At 36.5% G+C, this 10,438-nt stretch overlaps 1 long non-coding RNA gene across 1 annotated transcript; it reads left to right on the top strand.

Moving 5' to 3' along the window:
• Positions 1-2,664: 2,664 nt before the first annotated feature.
• On the top strand, positions 2,665-9,949 carry LOC146004293 (uncharacterized). Its single transcript, XR_014443908.1, has 4 exons — positions 2,665-2,787; positions 3,962-4,074; positions 7,155-7,309; positions 9,694-9,949. It is a non-coding gene; the product is annotated as an uncharacterized LOC146004293 (long non-coding RNA).
• The last annotated feature ends 489 nt before the right edge of the window (positions 9,950-10,438 follow it).

Below are 10,438 nucleotides of genomic sequence, written 5' to 3'. Positions count from 1 at the left end.
GCCTTCTTTTCTTCTGCACGGAAGCAACGAAGTCCATGATACTTATTGAAATGGTTAGTAGTGTTTACATATGAGGAATCAGCCATGCATTTTCTTTTTCAATGCATGATAAATTATCCCTTTATTGTACACCAGGTTCAAGCATGAAGATGATTGCAGCAAGATGAGACCTCTCCAATACCAGCCATACACAAACACAAGCCATATGTTACTTCCCCATCCTCTTTCAATTGGAGTTCTGGGAATGCTTAATCTGAAACGCTGAAAGACAAATGAAACGAATTAGAATGAAAAATATATACATAACTATCTGAAGTAATACACTAGCCAACATGGCAATGGTTTAGATTGTGTAATGAAATTTGCAAATTGTACAGAAGAATAAGAAATACATTTAGAATACTGAAAGTAAATTTAGAGGAACAGGTAACAGTTTAGTATATCGGAGACACATTTCTTCAATTTTACAGAAGAAACTACTTAAGGAAATGAGTTTATCCAAGGTTTACAACGTTCGTCAAGGTATTTTCTTTCATCGTGGAATATATTTAAGCAAGAAATCATGTATTTTTCAAGAGAAATATCTCACCGACGCACAATTGCCATTGCTTTCATTTGCTTGCCCTACGACAACTGGATGCTGCGTACGTTTGATAACGTAAGCCCCTGTCAGTGTTTCCAATCCCTTTTTTTTAACTATGCTTGCCGAACCTAACCAAACCTAACCTTATAGGAAATGGTTCGTGGGCTATCCGTCAGCTACCCGTGCATAATGTACAATTTGCACAAGTGACAAACATGACAGTAGGTATTTTGCAGTGAAGAAGTTTGGAAACACTGTATACCCACTACAGTAGTCAACCTCAGCCTGCCATATTGTGTGTTACGAAAGCAAAGAAATGAATCAAAAGAAGTACTCTGTATGTGAAAATATTTTTTTTCTTTTCGTGTAAAAAGCATAATGGCACATTGAACTATGTTCCACAATACACAATTGGTAAGTACGAACCATTCGAAACAAAATATTCAATTTAAATGTGTCTCTGATATACTAAACTCTTACCGAGAAACTATTTTGTACATTTTAAATATGAAGAATGCATTAATTCATGAGGAATTGTTGTGAAAAGTAGCTTGTGCAGGCTACTCTGCCACAAATCACTGACGTATGAAAAATGTTCTATATTTGTGTAGCACATCAAGGAACATGTGGAAATGTTAAAGTATCCAAACCTACTTAAAATGTAAAATTAGTAATACTGTATGTGTATGCACATAGGAGTATAATTATAATGTTAAGGGCACCAACCCTAGCCTACTGACGTAAGCCTACAGAAACATGTTGAAAAATCGATCTGCACATAAAAACGAGTTAAATAATAATGAAACATGTTCAACATGTGCTTATAGTGATGTACGGAATTCAATTCAAGTAGAAAATAAAATTTGTATCATTATAACAATGGAATTGGAAAAACACAGTAACAATAATGAAAATCATTTTTAAATATAGGTGGAGATTCAAAGTACGTAATACAAGCTTTCACAGTGGAATAACAATATTAGGCTAAAAATGCAGAAAAGTGGCTTAAAATAGAAAAGAAGCAAAATACACACACACATAAGCACAAGTTGTATTTTTTTGTGGTTACTTTCTGCTTGGAGTATTTTTGTGTCGAGCAATAATAGAAATGAGGTCTGTAACACAACATCCAGACCTGATTAACTTTTGTGTACCAAACTAAACTTTTTCACCACTAGGCACCGTTTTATTAGATTGTGCATCTTCGCACAATTTCGCATGTTCGCAACAATTTAAATTAGATTAGATCGAAGACATCCTTGCTTATGAATGGTGCATACGGTTTTAATAAACTCATAACTGTGATTTTCATTCAACAAATGCAATAATTATTTTTATATTAAAAATAGAATGGATACTTGCCTTTACGGAGCAACAGAACTTCACTTATTCTTCATATCTTTGTCAACCGTGGAAGAGTTTTACTGCTATTTCCAGATGGCACAGCACGGTCATTAATTGTATGCGATGTCACCCACATTTTACACTTAACACATCCGTGCATTAAGATCATACGTGAAAAAGAGTATCGATACATCTCATTCTGTATTTCATTGCAGACGAAACAAAATTGTCCGCGATCAGCTGTGCATGACCGAGATGGAAAAAGTCGCAACGCCATTGGCTGATGGTACAGTAGCCTCTCTTGCCAGCCAACATTTCACTCGCATGCAACTCGAGACCCCGAATCCGTTAGCCGCTCAACTCGTTTAGTTTCAATAATTCGCTTTTCGGCTGGCGACCGACTTGGCTACCGAACGAGAAAACTCACTCGTGAGCTAGGTGTTGACTTTCAATAATAAGCTCCCTGTAAACACCTTGGATCCCGTCATGTAAACACCTTGGATCCCATCCTGTAAACACCTTGGATCCCATCCTGTAAACACCTTGGATCCCAAAAAGTCGGGACCGGGGAGCCTATTCTTGAAACTCGTTACGGTAGCTGGCTCTTGGATTGCCAAGCCAAGTCGGTCGCGCGGCGAACGACATGGTTTGTACTCGATTCTTGAAATCCGTTCGGTCCCTGGCTTGAGAGTCGGTTCGTTCGCTAGCACTCGGAAGGTGGTACCCTACCGTATCCACTCATTCTGTCGAGTCGGTTACCATAATTGTCGACCATCTATGCATATATAAGTTGCTGTTTGTGCTTGAGGCAAGGATAATAGCGGATGAAGTAGAATACGACCATTCCAGTCCATCTTAGGGTGAGTATGTTACGATTTGTATTATTATTATAAGCTTGCATTTTTTTAAAAAAAGCAGTAATCAGCATCCAGCAACGTAAATATGTTGTAGTTACTCTATGCACAATGTTTTTTTTTCTTCGATTTTTTATTAAAATATTGGTTTGCGCGTACACATGCTTGACTTTGAAGACTTATTTGTCAAAGTGTAAATAAAAAAAAAATATTTAAAAAATACAATAGGTTTTTGTCGTAAAAATATAGAGCATTTTAACGGGTAAGGTGGATGGATGTATGATTGTCACACCATATATATCATAAGTTCGCAATTTATTTTGTCACAATAGATCCAAAAGGTAGAAAAGCGAAAACCAACTTGGAAATACTGAAGCACTTTGAAGGTCATAATTGTTATACTATCTGTGCACATTGCATGTAATGGGTACGTAATAAATAAGGAAAATAGAACTGACCTCAATTATATTTGGTAAAACTTCGATAGCGTCTCAACGGATTTCTTCATTTTTACACAAGAAACTACTTACCGAAATGAGTTTCTGTTGCATTTAGAAGTTATTGTTGGTATTTTCTTTCTCGATAAAAACAGATGTTGTCCGTATATGCTAAATTGAACGAAATGAGTGCTAATGGAACCTAACCTAACCTCGTAGGCATACCTCGTCCCCGTGATGGTCCGTGGGGCTAACGCCAATGGTTTAATAATTGCTCTTTATGTCAAAAATTGAACTTTTTTCATGAAAAAAGCAAAATAGCACCTTGAAGAATCTTTCACAGTGCAGAATAGTTAAGTATGAATGTTAAAAATGACAAAATAAACTAGTGAGAGGTGTTGGGATGCTTATATTTAACTAAATAATAAGCACTTCTCGTGTTGTAGGAATTAAAGGATCAATAGAGAAATTCTGAGATATTGAAATGGATGTAAAATGCAAATGTGTACTGGGTACCATTAAGGTAGTAATGTGGGTGTTTATCGTATTATAATTTGACTATATTTCGCTGTAACCATAAATTATATTTCATTGTTTTATTATACTGCATTGTTTATGATATTGTAAACAAACTGACATGTCCAATATCACTGCATATATTTCATGGATGAAATAAATCTTATATTATCTTAATATGAACATTTTTAGCATGTTAGTGAAATATTTTTGCTTTTTTGCAACAGGCAGCTACCGGTTGACAGTGGCAAAAGATTGCAGAATTAGTGTTTGTCAGGCCAAGGTCAGCAATTGCATCAAGCAAGGCTTGCTCTGCAAGCAGGGGCGGAATACAGTGAAGGTGAGTGTCTTTTTAGCACATTTATTTGTGATATACACAAAATTTAAGAAATGTTCTTTTTGCAAAAGAAATGTAGAAAAACTTATTTACCACACGTCAAAACAAATGTAGGCATTGTGTTTTTCATTGGTATTGGTATGTGGTAAAATTTACATGTCCCATTATAAGAAGTGTTTCACAGGAATACTATTACACAGTTGTGGCTTATGTTGTCTATTTATTCAATTCAGTTATCCTTTATTGAAGAGCAAGGTTAAGAATGCAGCTGTTCTGCACCTAATCATTGCTATAAGCAATGATCTAATACTTACAATGCCAGAATCATAGGCGCCGACTCCATGGGGCTTAGGGGGGCTCGAGCCCCCCCAATGTTAATGATGTGGGTGCAGAGCCCCCCGAATAATTTTGCTTAAGAGGAACTACTGTATTAATTTTTTTTCTTGTAAAGTTTACTCTGAATTCTGCCACATGAACTTAACTTTAAACACACATTAGAAATGTTCTAGACCATCAACTTTGGGGGGCTGAGACCGCTAAACCATCAACTTTGGGGGACTATGACCGGAGACAGCAAAACACATGACTTATTACTATATACTAAGTATATAATTATTATTTACTATTATACATATATTAATCAGAGACATAATGAATTTAGCCAACGACTTGTTAAAGACTGTTTGGGAATCCCCTAAAAGAATGCAAATATTTAGGAATATTATTGATGTGAATGAGAAGGCTTCCGATACTGGACTGCGACCACTTTGCCCTCGTCGGTGGACGTTGAGAGCCTCCAGTATGCAACAGATCTTAAGGAACTATGAAAACCTTCTAAATTTTCTTGAGAAATTTTCTGAAGAACATTCTAGTGACGCAGCATTAAAATGTGCTGGATACCTGGAGACAATGCTTCACTTCAAGACATGTTTCTTTCTCTCCCTCTACTGCCATGTGATGGGTCCAATAGAAGAGGTAAACTGTAAGATTCAGTTTCCACGCATTGGTGCTACAAAAGTGGAATCGAAACTAAAATACTTGACTGACATCTTTCAAGAAAAGCGAATGGGTTTTGAGCAGTTCTGGCAGAAATGCACAGAGGGTAGACCCAGCCTCGTTGATGAGCCAGAATTGCCCCGGCAACGTCACGTCCCTAAGAGACTTGAAAATCCTGATGCTGCCAAACATCACAAGTTCTACACTGCAAAATAATATTATAAATCAATATACACTGACGTGTGTGACACAGCAAAATCATGTGTTAAACAAGGAGATGAATCTACAGGTCTACAAAAAATAACAGCCGTAGAGAAAGAATGCATCTCAACTGTGAACAGTTGCACAACAAACTTTGAGCAAACGCGAGAATTCTATCGCCAAAATTTGGATGTCGATAGACTCTCCTTACACATGTTCATGCTTGGTGATATCGCCAAATAGAAGAAAGTGCTTCTAACTGCCAGAAGTGACATAAGGAAGTTTCTTTTGGAAGACAGCACCCTCCAGGACCAGGAGCTTCTGCCTGAAGTTGCCAAATTCACAATGGTCCTCCGCACTGTTCCAATGACAACAGCCACAGCCGAAAGGTCATTCAGTGCTATTCGCCTACTAAAGACATATTTGAGATCTACAATGAGGCAGAAGAGGCTAAGCTTAGCGGTACTCCACATACATCGAACTGTGCTTGAAAATTTGGACCTGAGACCGCTCGTTAATGAGTTCATAAAAAAATAACCCACTGCGTAGAGCAACTTTTGCTTTATTTTTAAATCATGTTCATATGTTTTTGTTGTGTATGTCACTTTATATCTTAGTGTACATGCTATTTTTTTTATTATTGCAAAATTAAATTTAAAAAGTAAAATATTGTAGCAAGAACCTAAAAGTAAACTAAATTCCTGCGATGTGTTAACATTTATGTAAATAATTAAATAAAACTATTAAATATTGTAAATATTCGTTATTTTATGGGTACGTCAACACTAAGGTTATTTGCAAACCATCACATGTCTGTTGCGGACATTAAAACACACCCATGCTCTCGCAGGGACTCGAACCGAGACCTCTGGATCAAAGCGAGTTGAGTCGACCACCCAACACGCTCGGCTACTGAGGCCGGCATAAAACTGTTAGGTTGGTCTCTTAATGTAAATACATACTTCTCAATAAAAATGTTAATTGTTATCTAAAAAACAAATGAACAGACACAAAAGACATAAACAGACATAGAAACATTTTCTAAACGTTTTTCATGTTACATTTCAATTGCATGAGGAATATAATAGCTGTTTAAAAACTGCTATACGAAGACATAATTTTATTTTTTAAAAAAGAGATCAGAGCCCCCCAATAATTTTGACAAGTCGGCGCCCCTGGCCAGAATCCAACGAAATTAATACATAGGCAAAGATATACACATCAGTAATGTAGGTACAAACATAATCTGTATTTGCATTTTTAAAAATGTGTAAGCAAACGAAACACTAGAAATGTGGGTCTCAGTTTACTATCCTTCGGTCAGGTTTCTTCAGTTCTACAGAAGAAACTACTTACCGTAATAAGTTCCTGTAGTATTGTCTAACATCGGGAAGGTGTTTTGTGTGAAATTCAGGTAAGTTTTCCGTATCCTGGAAACTGATTTCTTCAAATTTAAAAGTTTGGGGCTCATTTGGGGGCAGGTGACTCCAACCAATTTCTAACATGCCTTTAACAGGGAGTCTATAGAGAAAGCCGGAGCGGAGCAGTTGGGGGTGGTAGTTCAATTACCCCAGGGGTGGAACCCGGAATCGGTGGGAAATTTGGACTCAAAAATTTCAAACGAAAATAATTTTTTGGTTTAAATTTCCCATCGATTCCGGGATGGATAGCCCACAGAATGTTCCGCGAAGCAGATAGGTAAGTACGAATGTCAAAAATTGACAAAACTAAGAAGTTATAGGTGTCCAAAGGATAGTAAGCTGTTACCGAAATTTGTGCACTCTTGCTGCAGTGAGCTTATGTATGGAAAGTGCTTCTATTGATTTTTTTTCTTTTAACAAACAGAAGGTAAATGTTGGTAATAATGCATATTCTGCCTGTTTCAGGGAAACCAGCATACCACATGGATGAGACTAATCCATATTGGGCTCCCTTTGTTGGTTATAAAAAAAAATTAGCAAGGAACCAGAGGTATTTGAGGCAAATGCCAACAGTGGTTCTAAAGTTGCACAGAAGATATTCAAATATCACCAAGAGAAAGGTAAGGAAAATACACCACACTTCTTTCATTTACACATTGACATGTTGTATAAACTTAATTCACTCACACCAACTTTTGTAACAGATACTCGCATGACCTAACCATGTAAGGGAATATGTAATTTTTCTGTGAAAATTAAGTCTTACAATGAAATCAACATTAAATACTTATTTAATCAAAGTTAGTAATCGTAATAATATTATCTTTCAAATACAGTTTTAGAGACTACTCAGCCTCCTGCTTTTTACTATTATCTTTCATTATGCATCAAAACATAGTCTACGATCCCCATCACATGCTCTGAAACATCAATGTATTCCTCTGTATCTGACACATGCACCTTTTAACAAAACCTTCCTTGTTGTCATTACTAAAACCCATACCAGCCTCCCCGATGCCATATCGGTAACGTCGTCACCTTGTAATTAAACCATCACAGGCTTGATACCTGGTGGATGCACATAAGTGTTTCAGATTCCATTTAAACTGTTGTAGATCCAGTCCCAATTAACCTATCTGTGCATAAAAGTGGAACTTTTAAAAACTTAAAAGAAATAAACTAGAGATAAATTAATGGCAATGCCTGAACTTATTTCAAGCAGTTAAAAACATAGTTGACTGGAAGATACCGAGAGTTCCTTTCTTCTATCGCCATGGCTATAAGACTGAACTAATGTTAATACAGGTACATAACAACTTAGTGAATAAACACTGATGAGATTTTGTATCTTCATAACTGATGATTCTGGCAATACTTGCTGCTATTAAAATATGCTTCTAAATATACGTTTCTTGCTGAGTTACTACAATCAGAGATGAAATGCATGACAATCATTTAGAAAGTATTTAGAAAATGGCTCTTCTCTGGAAGAGTTTTGAATATTTAACTTTTCTTGTAGGTCCTCAAATTATGTGCAAACCTAAGATGTTATGTTCACATGAACTTCATGCACATAAATTCCCCTTGTCTTAACAATATCATCCATTTTTTTTTGCTTGAAACTGCAGTTTAAGAACTAATATGCCAATAATAGTTACATATATTATAATGTCAAGTTTCATGTATTTAGAAGACATCTTGTTCTGTTACATAATGACACACAAATTATTTTCACTTGTTTTAGAGCTCACACTACCGTGGAGCACAATAAGGATCCATGCAACTTGACGGAAGTGTTTTTAGACACAAAGTGTTTCTATATATACAATTACTAGTTTCTAAAATCTATTATAAATGTATGTTCACACCATTGTGGGGAAATTGAATAATAAATGTGACAACATAAGTTGTATTTTTGTTGGTTTCACCATATTTATAGTGCGCGAGGCCTTAGAAAAAGCGTTTCGCGGGCTAACAGCAGACGTTGCTCGCACACTATTGCCGATACTCTTGTGTCGTCTGCTCCTCAGCCGAACAAACAAGCCGAGGTAGCAAGAGGCAGAGGTCATTCACCCTTCCAGAAGGGTGCAGCGAGCTAGCTGTGGCAACCGGGCTCGCTCATTCGCGGACCTGATTGGTTCTCGCAGACACACCCCCATATTGTCGTCTGCTGTAAGCCCGCGAAGCGATCTTTCTAAGGCCTCCTGCACTATAAATGTAATTTATTAGATTTAGAATTTCCTTTCCTCTGTGACATATTGAGTAAAATAACATTTTGCTAATGGAACCAGAATGCCTTTTGAATGGACATTATTGCTATAAAACCAGATCAATTTAGACAAATAATGGGTAAAAACTATAATATTCTATGGATCATGACAGTGATCCGCGTGATCAATGATGAGTATTTTTTCCATGCAACCACCAGTATTGAACACGTAATAAGACATATTTTTACATTGCCATGTTGGAATTTCACATGCTGCTTTCATCGACCTGTATATATATATATTTTTAAAATAAATCTGTGTAAACAAATATGAAAAATCCAAAGATAAATGGGAAAGTTAAAATTTTTTCGCATTTATGTGTGCACTATCTATTTTTATCATCACTGGTTCAGCATCAGTAGCATCAAATATGGGCATATTATCACATTGGTCCATCAGAACCATATACTTTGTTCATAATTGGGAAAAGAGAGACGCGTTAGTAGATATAGAGAAACTAGTACTCACTTTATCAGCAAAACTTTTTTCTTCTCTGTTCTATTAATTTCAGTGGCCACTGCCACCATCCTCGTTGGAAGCATGTCAAGCAACAGTACAAGTTCCAATGAGGATGGTGGTAGTGGCCACTGAAATTAATAGAACAAAGAAGGGGAAAACAACATTTCGTGGATAAAGTGTGTACTAATTTTTCTGTATTTATCATACATTTTATTTTATTATTTTGCATTTTCTCTTCGTGATACATGTACTATTTATGCTCTTCTTTTCTTTAGGAAATGAACACACTGCATGGCAGACACCCATGACAATGGAATACAGTGTATATTGACAATGTGATTTAAGATCACAGGAACTTGCAAAGGAGTTCAAGTGTCAAAGGCAAAGTTTACTGAAGACTTTAATGAGAGCGAAGAAAGGGTGCAGTTTTACAATGGTCCCAGCAAGTTAACCATTTTAATGGCTGTTTTCAATGTGTTAGATGCACATAGGAGTTGTTCCCTGAATAATTAACTTTCAAAATTTGAGGAGATGGTGTTTCTACAAAAAAAATAATTAAAAAATGAACTCTCCACTGCAGGATCTGGCATATTGATATGTGTGGAAAGTGACAGCATCCTGAATAGTAGACAAGTGGTCAAATATCATACATGTATGATTTTAAATTGCATACCATGGTCAGAAAGAACATTGTTACATGAAACAGTACCTTTTCAGGGCAAATTGTGGTGCGAGAGTTTCTGTAATTATAGATTGCTTCAAATTATTTATTAACAGGCCACCATGCTTGATTATAAGAGCAATGACCTGGTCTAATTGTAAACAAAATACAGTTAAGTATTTGATCTGTATATACCCTCAAGGTGTGTGTAATAACTTTCATTACAGAACACAGTGGCAAAATCTACCAGTTGACCTTATACAGTGCGTCCATTTCGATCTTCAGCCGAGAGATCGGGAGAAGCGTGGCGGGCGGCGCTGGCGGAGATGCCGACATTTGCGGCCTGTAATGCCCGCTTA

The sequence above is a fragment of the Lepisma saccharinum genome, chromosome 21, assembly GCF_977018435.1.
Source record: "Lepisma saccharinum chromosome 21, izLepSacc3.1, whole genome shotgun sequence".
Taxonomy (NCBI): Eukaryota; Metazoa; Arthropoda; class Insecta; order Zygentoma; family Lepismatidae; genus Lepisma; species Lepisma saccharinum.
The sequence above is the reverse complement of the archived record's forward strand: the minus strand, read 5'-3'. Positions and strand labels throughout refer to the sequence as shown.